The sequence below is a fragment of the Pan paniscus genome, chromosome 12 (genome assembly GCF_029289425.2).
Source record: "Pan paniscus chromosome 12, NHGRI_mPanPan1-v2.0_pri, whole genome shotgun sequence".
NCBI lineage: Eukaryota > Metazoa > Chordata > Mammalia > Primates > Hominidae > Pan > Pan paniscus.
In genome coordinates, this window is record NC_073261.2 from 67,687,312 (window position 1) to 67,702,035 (window position 14,724).

Sequence of the window (14,724 nt, forward strand, 5' to 3'; positions counted from 1 at the left end):
ATAATAAGGATAAAAGCATGATCAGTAAGTTCAAAAACAAACGGTAGAAAAAATTAACAGGGCCAAAATTTGACTTTTAAAAGATTAATAAAATTGATGAACCTGTTTCAAAACTAATTTTAAAAAGAGAGAGTACACAAAATACCAATATCAGAAACAAAAGTGGGGATATATCACTATAGACACTAGAGATAATAAAAAAGATATTAAGAAAATATTATTTACAAATTTACGTGCATAAATTCAACAATTTAGGGAAATGAATAAATTCCTTATAAAATAAAACTTGCCAAAGTGATATGGAAGAAAAAGAAAATCTGCATAGCCACTTATCAAGTAATTACATTTAAATTATCATTTAAATCTGTTCCACAAAGAAAACTCCAGATCTGGCTGGTTTTACTGGTGAGCTCTATCAACATTTTAAAAAGAAATTGTAACTCTTACACAAACTCTTTCTAAAAATAGAGAAGGAAGGCTCATTTCTCAGCTTATTTTAGGAGCTAACATAACTCGAACACCAAAACCTGGCAATGATACTGTTCAGGAAAAAAACAAAAGCAAAACAAAAACAAAAAAATTACAGACTGATACTACTGTGGATATATATACACAAGTATCTGTAACAAAATATTAGCAAATTGAATCTAAACTACATAAAAAAGCTAATACATCATAATCAAGGTTATAATAATACATCATACCTAATATATCTAAGGCTGATTTCATAACTGAAAATAAATCAATAAAATGCAACATATTAACAGAATGAACAGGAAAAGCCATATGATCTTCCCAGTAGATGTGAGGTAGGAGGTAGGAATTGACCCTGGAGGTTGTGCCCACACACTGGACCAAATTGAGGACTAGCTAAAACAGGGATAGTGTGGAAGCAGTTTACCATAAGACATGCCTGTCAGTGTGCCATGTCAGTTTACCATTGTCATGGCAACACCCAGAAGTTACTACCACTTTCCACGGCAATGACCCAACAACCCAGAAGTTACCACGCTTTTCCTAGAAATTTCTGCATAATCTGCCCCTTAATTTGCATGTAATTAAAAGTGGCTAAAAATACACGGCCGACTGCCTCTGAGCTGCTACTCTGGGCATGCCCCCTATGGGATAGCCCTGCTCCGCAAGGAGCAGCAACTCTGCTGCTACTGTACACTGCTGCTTTAATAAAAGTTGCTGCCTAGGCCAGGTATGCTGGCTCACACCTGTAATCCCAGCATTTTGGGAGGCTGAGGCCGGGAGATCACTTGAGGTCAGGAGTTCAAGACCAGCCTAGCCAACATGGTGAAACCTATCTTTACTAAAAATACAAAAAAATTAGTTAGGTGTGGTGGCGCACACCTATAGTCCCAGTTGGGAGGCTGAGGTGGACGGATCACTTGAACCCCAGAGGCAGAGGTTGCAGTGAGCTGAGATTGTGTCACTGCACTCCAACATGGATGACACAGCCAGACTCCATCTCCAAACAAAACAAAACAAAATACAAAGTTGCCATCTAACACCTCCGGCTCACCCCTGAATTCCTTCCTGGGTGAAACCATGAACTCTTCTCAGGCTAAGCCTCAATTTTGGGGTTCCTCTGCCCCATATCATATGCAGTGGATAAAATGATAAAATGACAAAATGTAACATCCATTCATGATAATAATTTAAAAAAACTCTTAGAAAACTAGAGGGAGAACTATCACAATCTGATGAAGGGTATCAACAAAAAAATCCACAACTAACATCATATTTAATAGCATGTATTGGAAATACATACTCCGAAATTGGAAATAAGACAGAAGTTTCTACTCTCACCATTTCATTTTACTGGAGGTCTTCTATAGTGCAATAAGACAAGAAAAGGAAATAAAAAGGCTAAAATTAGAAAGGAATGAGTAAAATAATCTTTATTCAGAAAACTTAATTGTATACATAGAAAATTCTAAAGATTCTACAAAAAAGCTACTAAGTTTAACAAGATTTTCAGATACAATTTTAAAAATCGATTGTAATTCTAACATATACTTAGCAAACATTGAAAAATAATCAATTTTTAAAAACCAATGTACTTTACAACAGCAATATTAATGAAATCCCTGGGATTGCTTCCCAGATAAACCATCTTCTACAAGCCTTTGTTTCAGGCTAACACAGAAACTAGTGTCAAACAAAATATACATTACAGTACACAGAGGAGTCCGGAAGTTTAAATATACCTAAAAATATCAGGAATTACAGATTACTTTTATTTTTTCATTTTGCTTGACTGTACGTTCTAATTTTTCCAAATGGCAAGGCATACTTATATTGTTAAATATAATTATCAACCTTCAGGCCAGGTGTAGTGGCTAATGGCTAATGCCTATAATTCTATCACTTTGAGAGGCAGAGGAGGGGCAGATCACTTGAGGCCAGGAGTTCAAGACCAGCCTGTCCAACATGACTAAACCCCATCTCTACTAAAAATACAAAAAATTTAGCCAGGCATGGTGGGGCACACCTGTAATCTCAGCTTCTCTGGAGGCTAAGGCATGAGAATCATTTGAACCCGAGAGGCGGAGGTTGCAGTGAGCCGAGATCGTACCATGGCACTCCAGCCTGGGTGACAGAGTGAGCCTCTGTCTCAATTTTTAAAAAAATCATCAACCTTCAAAATTCTATTATAAAAAAATGATTTTGCCATTAATTATGAATGAGCTAATTTGGCAAATTATTAACTAATCTTCTTCTTCTCTTTTTCTTTTAAGACAGGGTCTTGCTCTGTTGCCCAGGCTGGAGTGCAGTGGCACCACCAAGGCTCACTGCAGCCTCAACCTCCTGGGCTCAAGTGATCCTCCCATCTTAGCCTCCTGAGTAGCTGGGAAAACAGGCATGCACCACCATCCCTGGCTAATTTTTTTTTTTGTAAAGATGGGGTCTCCCTCTGTTGTCCAGGCTGGTGTCAAACTCTTAGGCTCAAGCAGTCCTCCTGCCTCAGCCTGCCAAAGTGCTGAGATTTCATGTGTGAGCCATCACACTCAGCCTAATTATTTTTCTGAAGTCAAAATATGTATTATGACATCTTTTCCAAAATCAATATTAAAATATATAAAATTCAAAAATATTCACCAAGACATAAAAATATCATTGTGTACCTTTATATAGAATATCTACTATGCTACCAAATATAGAAATTTAATTCTAAGTGAGGAGGAAAATAGCTAAAGTCTATTGAATGTCAGACTCGTCATAAATGTTTTACATGTATGATCCTTTATTCCCCACAATAGTATGAGTAGACACTAATATTTTCTCCATTTTCACTTGGGAAAACTGAGTCACCCAGGGTGAAACAACTGATGTGAAATGACACCGCCATAGGTGTCAGTGGTAGCACTCAAACTTAGTGAATCTGATTTCAGGGCCTACAGTCTTAACCAATGTGCAGAACAGAAGGCTCAGGGGTAAACAAGATGAAAATGTTTCTGTTCTCATGAAGCTCACATGTTAGCAGTGAAATAGAGAAAAATAAATCAATCAATAAGAAAGCAATTAGACAATGATAAACTTTGAGGAAAACAAAATACAGTGATATAAAAGATAGTGGAGAATGTTTCGGGAAATCCTAGATGAGATGGCATTTACTGAAACCTCAATGACAAGAAGCAGCCAGTCCTGTAAAATTCTTGGAAAAGCTGATCCAAGTAGATTAAACATCTGTGCAAAGGCCTGAGTCACAGCAATGTTGGTGTGTCAGAAATGCAGGAAGTGAGGGTACATAAGAGATGACTTGGAAAAGTAGGGCCTCACACAATGACAGGAACTCTGTCCTTTATCCTAAGCGTGATGGAAAGCCATTGGAGGGATTTAGGAAGAAGGTGGTACCATGATATATTTCTGTTTTCAAAATGTCCCTTTTTGTGCCATATAGAGCTTGGATCATAAGGAAACAAGAAGAGAAACAGAAAGACCAGGAGGCTATTGCAGTGGCACAGGTGAGAGTGGCAGGTGACTTGGCACATTGGCTAAGGTAGGGAGAGAAAAGACGGATAGAGTGGACAGGTTAGATATGTTCAAGAGATAGTCTCAGCAGGACTTTCCAATGGATTGGTGTGGTGGGTGAAGACAGAGAAATAAAGAATTATATCTAAGTTTTTGGCTTGGGCAACTTTACATGGTGGTAACACTTCTTGAAGTACAGATGACTAGGGAATGAGATGGCCGGAGGGGAAAATCAAGTTAAGTTTTAAGTGCTTATTACACATTTAGAGTGAGAATTTGAAGTTCCATAAGAGGGGTCACATTGGAGACAGAAATTTGGCAGCCATCAGTCTATAGATGGCGTGTAAAGCCTTGGGACTGGATGAAGTCACCAAGGGGGGAGTGTGTATGTAGAGCAAGTAATGAACCCCAAGCTAAGGCCCTGAGCATTCTAATGTAGAAACTGAGCAGGATGGATAGGAAGGGGAGAATACTGGAAAGAGCAGCCACTGAGGCTGAGAAAACTAGGAGTAGCACAAAAAGCAAAAGATTAGCAATAATACTACAAATCCAGAAGGAGGGAGTGCTAATCTGGGTTGAACTCCTTCAAGTGTTGAGTGAAAGAGAGCTGTATCTTACTTTAGGCCAACAATATGCTCTTGCAAATCTTGTATAAATTTAAATTTTAATGACTCATTCTTACAGAAGAGCCTGATACCTCAAAGAACACTAAAATGAAGAATTTTATAAAGTTAAAGATATTTTCTAAAATAAGAGTGCATCTCAAAAAAATCAAATGAGTAAACCAAGATTTTCATATATCTGCTTGCGTAAAGCAGGATTTAACTTGTAGTATTCCAAATCATGGTGAAATTATTTTAAGGGTTGAGTTTAATTTCAGCTGCCATCGGAAGTAAACTCTAACATTTGGGTCATACGTTTATGCTATCTTTACATTCCAGAGCTCACACAAAAAGTTTTTATCATCATAGCTGCTAACATTTATTACATGTTTATTTGAAATTAATTAATTTAATCCTCACCCACATCTTATTAATTAAATAATTTTATTATGCCCAGTTTTTTAAGATAAGGAAATGACCCTAAGAGAGGTTTAAGTGACTCTCAGTGTCGGCTAGGATTTCACATTTGTCATAACTACAGACTTTGGTTTCTATTTCTGTGACATGGTTAAATACCTCAGGGCTCTGTCTTTAAAATGTCATGGTAAAGTTTGTTCTCTCCCTTCTTTACTCTGCTATCCATTTTCCTTACATATCCATCCTGCCAATAAGCAAGAAGCAAGAAAAACAAGGTAAAGTAACAAGTTGAGAAAAAAGGAGAAATGAAAGAAAAGATAAGCATATCCGAAAACTCAGCTACAAAAGTGATTATGATTCAGTTTTGAGTCTCCTGGCAGCACAGGCAAAAAGTAACACACAAGAGACTACAAAATTTCGATTATCTAACAAAAAAAAAATCACTTAGATAAGAGACCTTTTTTGTCCCAATCCATAAGCTCAGTATTTCTTAATGGGTTTATTTTAGGGAAACCAAACCATATAATGATTGGAGACTTCAAGAGCAATTACTTGTATAATAAAGAAATATTCGTCATCTGCACTTAAAACTTCCCATTAAAAATGTGATCAAAAGCTTAGCATTCTCTAGAATGAAACTGTCATACAGTTCATGGTTATGTCAACCTTTTAAAGCAACTTTAATAGATTTCCAATGACTTCAGAACCACAACCCTGAACTTTTACAAATGTCTACATGGACTCAGTAGAAATAAGACCTATTATATACGCTGTACAAATGGCCTATGTCACGTCTCTCTCAGCAGCAGCAGCATTTGTATAAAACAAAACCTTGGCAAAAATGTCAACACAATGCTTGCCTCCCAGCTCCAATATATGTCCTTTCACAAGCAAACTGCCATGGGTTTTAACTAAGGAAAAATCGGTTTGTTTTTTAAAAACTTCCTCATTATCGGCTAATATAACAGAAATGACCAGGAAGAACATGATTTAATATGAATTAAATGGGAATACAACTCAGAAGCTTTCTTCTCGTTGAATTAGATAATCAGAACTATTAAACAGTATTTCAAAATGCTTTTCATAATCCTGGGACCATTAATGTCATGTTCAAATCACTGTGGATTTTTGTTGTTGTTGTTGTTGCTTTTACTATTCATAGGGATACAATGAGTCATTGGCACATTTCCAGTGCAAGATGCATTTGAATAATACATGACATGCCCTTTAGCTAGCATCATGATGCCAGATTTAAAACAAGGTAAGAAGTTTCCTCCATGTACACTTGCAGTGTTCAGCTGTTCATAATCTATAGCGTTAACAATTTATCATCAAACCCAGCGACTTGCTGCCAACTTATCAAAGTGGCCACTGGATGCATATGATCAAGTCTGAGCATCTGGCTCTCCTCTGTTCCTGACATTAGCACAGACAACAGAATCAGTGGACTATTGAATGCAATTACAGTAAGCGAGACAGACAATAAAGATTGATAGCGCCTTCTCTTTTTATCACACACAAAACTAGTGGGGGTTAAAGCTTTGCCTTGAGCTGCCTTCATTTAACAATGATTGAAAATATGCAATTGTGTTGGTAAAACACTGTAGCCTGTACCACTTCATTTACTGGACACATTATCAAATTAAATGAAAAGTGAACTGCCAAAAGAAACAGTTATTATATATTAATGATGAATATTTACTTAGCATTGTTCACAAATCATACAGAGAACAGAATCCTTCTTGTTATCTTCTTTGCAGGTTACAGTTGAGTAGGTTTAACATTTCTATGTTTACGTTAAGTCTTCTGTCTACAAATCTCTAAATGCAGACTTGCACGATTGGTTTTGTGACTATCCATGTGATTACAATGTGTAATTAATAAAATGCTCTAGTTGTAGATGAATCCTAATTATTGAAGAGCTTTCCCCCCTTTATAACAATTCTCATTCTTGTAGCTACTTTTGAAGCCAGAGAAACTTAATCAGGGGTATATGTTGTGACCCAAAGGTTAGAAACTCCAGCTTTATTGAGCTTCCAAAATATAGAATGGAAAGAAGACTCTCAAGATACAGACAAGCTACAAATGTATACCTTATATTTTTCTCCGAAGAATATTGCTTTCATAGACATAAGGGGATATGACAGTTCACCTATAATTTGACCTACAACATAAGAAATATTTAAGGTGCAGAAGGCAAAATGAGACAGCATATAACTATTGAGCAGACAAGGGAAATAGATCCCATTCCACAGTTCATACAAGAGGAAATTGCATTCTAAGCAAATATCAATAGATCTGAAAATATAAAAATAAGTGTCTTATTGAGAAGTGGACCCAAAGACATGATAGCAGCAGGCATGATTATTCCAAGTGATGTAGATTAATTCGAGGTTCTTTTTAAAATACACATATCTGGCCCTTCCTTTCTAAGGATATATACTGGAAAAGAAAGTGCTCATATATGAAATGTAATTATGTCTCTTTTCTAAGAGCTCAATAAGAAAAGAAAAATAAGAAAAGGTAAAAGAAAACAAGAAGCAGAGAATCAGTCATGAGGTTTCTAAACCCACCCCACTGGTTATTCTGTAAACAATTAAATATGTACTAGGAAGTGATGGTGTTAGGAATGAGTGCACTGACCATATACAGTTAAAATAAACAGCAGCGTGAGGTGTAGGAAATACAGCAAGTGTGAAAAACCCACCAAAGTAATAGCATCATCACAGGAGACTAAATATGTGGGAGTTAAAAACGGGTGCTGAATCAGTCTTCATGAAATATAAAGGAAACAATTATATTCTCTAAAATTTACCTTCAAGCAAAATCTAACTGAAATCACTCTTTCTAGGCACATTCAAATTCTAAGGTCCATGTTCCCCTTAAATCCTTTGGAGATGTGTCAGCTTTGCCAATATACTCAAACCCAACTAACCCCCAGAATTATCTCAGGAGTTTCTTAATATGAAGATCCCTGAGTCCCAAGAATATTTGGTAAGTAAAATATGAAAGAGCAGAAAGAAAACCTATCATGTACAAGCCACTGTCCAAGATCCATCTTTCTATCCATGCATATCTTGATACAAAATTTCTCAAGTCAATAATATTTTCAGTAATGTTTTTTGGGGGGTCACTGTAAAAATTTTAAATGAAGACATAATATATGCTTATGGCAAAAGATTAATACATTACATTTCATTAAACGTAGAAACACAAAAGAACGCTCTTGCCATCCCCTCAATAGCTGTACCACAGAGATAATTACTTTTAAAAGTAGATGGGTCTTTATAGTAGCTCTATGTATTCATTGGTTTATTTGTAAGTCTGTGTATTTTACATAATACAAATTAGACTACTATACTATTTTGTTTTGTTTTGTTTTTGAGACAGGTTTTCACTTTGTTACCCAGGATGAAGTGCAGTGGCACAATCTCGGCTCACTGCAACTTCAACCTCCCAGGTTTAAGCGATCCTCCCACCTCAAGTAGCTGGGACTACAGGCACATGCCACTATGCCTGGAAAATTTTTGTATTTTTTGTAGAGACAGGGTTTGGTCATGTTACCCAGGCTGGACTCGAACTCCTGAGCTCAAGTGATCCACCTGCCTTGGCCTCCCACAATGCTGAAATTATAGGCTTGAGCCACCACACCCAGCCAGCTACTGCACCTGGCAGAGTTTTCTTTTCACTTCATATTATACGGATTTATATCTAAATCTATTTAAAGCTACCTATTTTTGTTATTATTTGTAATGGTTATATAGTATTTCATGGTTTATATTATGGAATTTTATTGTGATTTATATCATAATTATTTTAGCCTTTGCCTTGCTTTTAATATGTTTCCTACTTATTAGTTATCTTTATTAAAAAAGAGAGCAATGTTTCCAAAGAGATTGTCACACTTTATCTTCATTTACACACAAGTGTTTTTGCAGTATAGATTCCTAGAAATGAAATTTCTGTATCAAAGATCTGTGCATTTTAAATTGTAATAGATAATGAAAAACTGCCATTCCAAAAGGCTGTATCATTTTCTACTCTCACCTACAAACAATATAAGAGGGCCCATTTCTTCACAACTCATGGATGCTAAATATTTTTCATAAAGTTTTACGAATCCAATGTATTAAAAATGGCTATCTCATTTTAAATTTTCATTTTTTGCTTCATTTCATGTGGTTATTAGTCATTCTTATTTCTTCTATTAATTGTTCATTCATATCATTCATATCCTACACTCATTTCCCATCCTGTGATTTATCTTCTTATTACTTTCTGAAAACTCACTACTTGATGTTTAATTTGTATATAATGTAAACATACAGGTTTTTGTCTGTTCTTTACAATGATCTTTCCCAACTCACAATTATAAAAAATCATCTATGTTATCTGTTTATATTTTTATAGTTTTTAAAGTTTAGAGTTTGAATATCTCTGGAATTTATTTTTATGTATAGTATGAAAATATGGGTTTTTTTAACTCCTCCAAGTGATTCTTGTTCCTGTTCAAGTATACCAGTCACCGTCATAGATTGCAATGCAGGCCAAATGCCTGGGTTTGAAACCCGGCAATCCTTTTTTACTTCACTGTGCATCCTAAATGTGAGAAAACGTACTGTCTTATTGGGTTTTAGAAAATACTGAATGAGTTAAGACATATTAAGAGCCTAGATAGGAGTATCCCTTAGCCCAGGAAGCCATGATCACTGCATTCCATCCTGCGCAAAAGAGCGAGACCCTGTCTTAAATAAATAAATAAATAAAACTAAAAAATAAATTAAAAAAAAGTTTAGCATGGTGTCTCCCATGAAGATACCAATACACAGCAGCATTTTATCATTAGCATTATTATTTTAACACAGCTCAAACATCTTGTTTTTTGTATTCAATTCAAAGCATAAGCCTGGACAACAAGGCGAAACCCCATCTCTACAAAAAAATACAAAAATTAGCCTGGCACAGTGGTGCACACCTGTAGTCCCAGATACTCGAAAGGCTGATGTGGGAGGATGGCTTGAGCCTGGGAGGTTGAGGCTTCAGTGAGCTGAGATTGCGCCAACTGCACTCCAGCTTTCAAGACAGAGTGAGACCCTGTCTCAAAAAGGAAAATAAAAAATAAACAAAGTATACTGCTACTTCCTCAACTTCTCTCAAAATTCAACGGCAGAGTATTCATGTAGATTTTCACAGGATTTTACGGAGCCAAAGGCTCCTTAAGGAAATGCCACTTTAAAACAATAGATACTTTTGTTTTCTTGGTCATCAGACTATTTTTAAAGTAGTTAAGTCCTGAGGGTCTTTTTTTTTTTTTTTTTTTTTTTTGAGACAGGGTCTCACTGTTGCCCAGACCGGAGTACAGTGATAAAATCATAGCTCACTGCAGCCTCAACCTCCCAGGCTCAAGCTATCCTCCCACCTCAGCCTCCTGAGGAGCTGTCAGTACAGGCGTGCCCCACCACACCCGGCTATCTATATATATATCTATATATATAATTTTTTTTTTTTTAACTAGAGATGGCTTCTCGTCATGTTGCTCAGGCTGATCTTGAACTCCTGGGTTCACATGATTCTCCTGCCTCAGCCTCTCAAAGTGCTGTATGGGCCTGGGCCATGGCGCCTGGCCCTGAGAGTCTTAAAAGTGTTCGTTGATACAAGTCAATTGCAGTATATAGAGCCTTTTCAATGTTTCGCTTCATCAAAGAATGTGTTTGGTTCTTAACTACACATTTTAAAAGCCTTGTGGGTAACCTCTGTTTGACATCCCAACTCTGAATATCCAGTGGTCCAATGTGCTTGGGCCTCCAAGGCTAGAAAGCCACTGTCTCCCATGGACAAAGAGAGGGCCTGGTGACTGGTCCCTCCATAAGACCACAGGGCACATGCCAGGTCTGTTCACTCATGCTGCACAGGTTGAGATTCTCCAGAGAAGAAACTGGGTTCCTACTGACCCACAAGGTATCAGAAGACCCCAGCCACTCACTCTTCTCCTCTGTTTTTCTAACTCTGCTTATCAACCAAAGATCTTTCTTTTGGTTTGGTGAAACAGAAGCTAACAATAAAGCCTGTCTGTGCTTTATCTACACTTTGTGAGTCCAAGCCTCTGTCAAAGTCCACTTAAAATAATTTTTAAAAGGAATCTGCTCCTAGCTCCACTTCTAAAAGCACGAAATAAGTCTGTAATCAAATGAAATTCAGAAAGGGTATTACATTTTGTCCAGCACCAGTGTACAACACAGAATTCTGTAGGTGTCTGTGGTTATTATGGTTATTGGATAAATACTATTTACGGAGCACTTGCTGTGATCCAGGGACCATGCTAGACACTTTACATGTATTATCTCAATTAATCCTCCCAGCAACCTTTCGAAAAGTTTCTTTTTATTATCCACAGTATACAGAGGAGAAAGAGGAGGCACAGTGTGGCTGAGTAACTTGCTAAGGTCAGAGAACATGATGGAGCCGGCTTGAATTTAAAAGAAAAAAAATCAAGCAAGATTTGTTTTCTTAAATAAGCTTTCTATTTCTTTCCCCAAACCATTCTTAAAACAACAGAACACATCCACCTAGAATCATTGTAACAAATTACTTTCAGTCCAGTATTAACAAAAATGCAGAAGAAGAAAGGAAAGTGGGAAGAATAAATCTCTAAATAAACAGGCAAAAACAAATTTAAAAATTATAGCTCTACCAACTATCTTGGAAAGTCTAGTTGTTATGGTCTGAATTACGTTCCCCTGAAATTCATATGTTGAAGTCCTAAGCCCTGGTACCTCAGAATGTAACAGTATTTGGAGATAAGAGCTTTAAAGAGCTAATTAAGTTAAAATGGGGTCTTTAGATGGGCCCTAATCCAATGTGACTGCTATCCTTAGAAAAAGAGGAAATTTGTGCATAAAGGGGAATGACCATGTAAGAAACATAGCAAGAATGTGGTCCTCTGCAGAGAAAGGGAAGAGGCCTTAGAAGAAACCAACCATGCCAACACCTTGATTTCAGACTTCCAGCCTTCAGAACTGTGAGAAAATAAATCTCTGCATTTAAGCCACCTAGTCTATGGTATTTTTTAAGGCAGCCCAAGCAAACTAACATACACCAGTAGCAGTATATTTTTGTCAAAGAATTGGGGGAGCCAGAATGCGGGATTCACTGAGAGTTGCACTATAACTCACAGCTTCTACACTGGCTACTAGTAATTTGCAAGAATTTTCTTACATAAAAGATAAAAGTGGGAGTCTAAAGGGTACAAAGATAATCTTGGAAATGGAAAAAATAACTATTTTCACTTGAGCCTATCCCAATTTTTATAAACAGGATCTTTCAAAATAACCTGTACAGAGGTAGATATCTTCTTCTGTTTGTGCGCGTTCTCTCTCTCCCTCTCCCTCTAACCCTCTCTTGTCCTGCTAACATTTCATTCAACATCCTTACATGTGACAGGCTTCATTCTCTCCACAGGTGGACAGGTATGCTGATTAGGCTAAGAATACATTTGGCTATAGAGGAATGCATTAACTAGAAACATAGCATGAGGTTCTAACCGACAAACTCCTTAACATGCAATTTGGCTTTGATATTGGTTAAGGAAGACAAGAAGCAAGAAATCAACTAATTTCAGCTACTTGTGGCTTACCTACTCACATTATCTCATCACAACAATGGCTCCCCTTTTACCACCAGTCAATGGGCTGGGAGCAAAATCAGTGACCTGAGCTTGATCAGTCTCCCAATCACAGCCATGCTCCCCCAGAAGCTGTGGGGTAACTGGCTTTATGCCACAGTCAGCCCTCCCTCATTTCTGCTCACTAATAACCTTTCTTTGCTTTTGTTTGGATTTTAATGAGCTCAACCCTTCACAAGAAGTTTGTCTCTTTTTTTTTTCCTCCTCAACATGAACATAAAATGGCAGATAACCTAAAGAAATAAATATAATTTAGATGTAAAATAAAATATATCTACTAGTGTGTGTATGCATGAGTGTGTGTCTCATTGGCATGCACCAGATTGTACTAAATGGCAGAAATTTCCCAAGGGAAGATAACCTCCAGATACTGCTACAAAGCTTTATTCCCTACACTCTGCAAATTATTTAATTTAAACACTGCTTGATATGACTCTCCTAGGAGAAGGGTGTTTTCCCAGGTCCATTTTTAATTTGCCAGTGTGTATATGCATGTGGGCCTATAGAACTGGCCTTGCAAATGCACACATTGCTAAGAGAATCTGAGCAAAAGCTTCAGATTGCATAACCAGGGGCTGCAAATTGCTGTCTAAAACTAAGAAAATGGTAAAACGCATATGAAATTCCTTCTTCTTTTTGGTAAGGAAAAAATAGATAAAGGTTCAAGTATCCATCTCCCAGGGTCCACACACCCAGACAGTTTCCATTTCCTTGAGAAACAGGACTAATTTTTTTTTAAATATCGTGTGTGTATGTGTGCAGGTATATGCTGGCGTGTGCACCACCGTTCATTTCTCACAGAAGATAGTCACGTTTATTGATGCATTTTACTAAAGCAAGAGAAATAACACAAAGATTAAAGAATCATTTCTCATCAGCATTGGGTAGTGCTGTATCATGTGCCAGGGACACAATTTTTGGCATTCTTTTAATCCTGCTTCTTCCACTTGCTTAACTTTTACTGCTATTCTACGGCATAATCAGAAAAGAATACCTGGTGAAACAAAACCTTGAGTGTCCCATTATGAATTTTGCCAAATTTTGCCACCAAAATTCTTGCCCTTTTAAAGAATGTATGGGTCCCATTAAGGAATTCATGAATTTCTCTGCAGACAGAATTTCTTTACATACAGCTCCACAGAAGGGCTAACCCCGCCACACATGCATCCTTGAACACACAGGGCCCACCTTAGAGATTGTCTTGTTACCTTGGCTAAATCCATTTAAAAGCAGATAGGCATTAGACAGTAATTTCAATATTAACTTACTCTTCTTGCTTCTTCATCAGAGCAAGCTAACAGGATGTGAGCGCCTTTCACCCTTCACCTCGTCTTCCTCTAGTTCTCTCCCTATGTGGTACCCTCCGCAGTGGTAAGGTGACTGCCTTCCTCCTGCCAGCCTAGTTATTTATTGACATAAGCTTGCATTCTGGGGCATTATCAGCTTAATGCATAATTCAAAATCTCTTGCATGTGGCCTGCACTTTTGCCTTATCCCCTGCATCCTGAATGAAAGATAAGAGGAAGTATTTCCAAAGTGGGCACAGAGAAGGATTCCTGAACATTAACATTACATCCCTACCCCCAACTCCTCAGAAAACTGCTTGCCTTGCAGCTCCCACACACCTTCACAAAGGCTTTATACTGAGGAGGAAACAGTTCAAGAGATGGCCAAAACTTTACACCAAGTGGGGACCCAAGAACCTTTCAGATGAAGAGGTCTCTAAAGGCGGAAAAAAAAAATCACAATTACCTTAAGTGTCACATCCTAGCCTGGCAGTCAGATGTTTTCAGCAAAGCAATAGTTTCAAACGTCTGTAAGTCAAAAAAAGAAAAATCAGCTTTAGCATTTTTTTTTTCCATTGGGGCCGGGTAAGGTACATGTGTGTTGGAAGGGGAGACAGGAGAGTGAATGGGAATACCAGCCAGTGGAAAAGGCTTCTTAACATGTTGAAGGAAAGAAGAAGAATCTAATTAGGAGCCAACGAGAGGACAAAAGGGAGAGAAGGAGAGTGAAATGTTAGGATGTAGATGAACTGGGGGA

General features: G+C 37.3%; 1 protein-coding gene across 5 annotated transcripts in view; it reads right to left on the reverse strand.

Moving 5' to 3' along the window:
• LOC117979156 (uncharacterized) overlaps window positions 1-14,724 on the reverse strand; it is an 830,677-nt gene that overhangs the window by 584,596 nt on the left and 231,357 nt on the right. For 4 of the 5 annotated variants that reach the window (XR_008624352.2, XR_004669838.3, XM_055107910.2 and 1 more), the window contains one exon: window positions 14,434-14,495. The exons of the other annotated variant lie outside the window; for it this stretch is intronic. The gene's annotated coding sequence lies outside the window, so the exon portion shown is untranslated. The remainder of the gene's footprint in view (window positions 1-14,433; window positions 14,496-14,724) is intronic. 5 annotated transcript variants of the gene reach the window in all.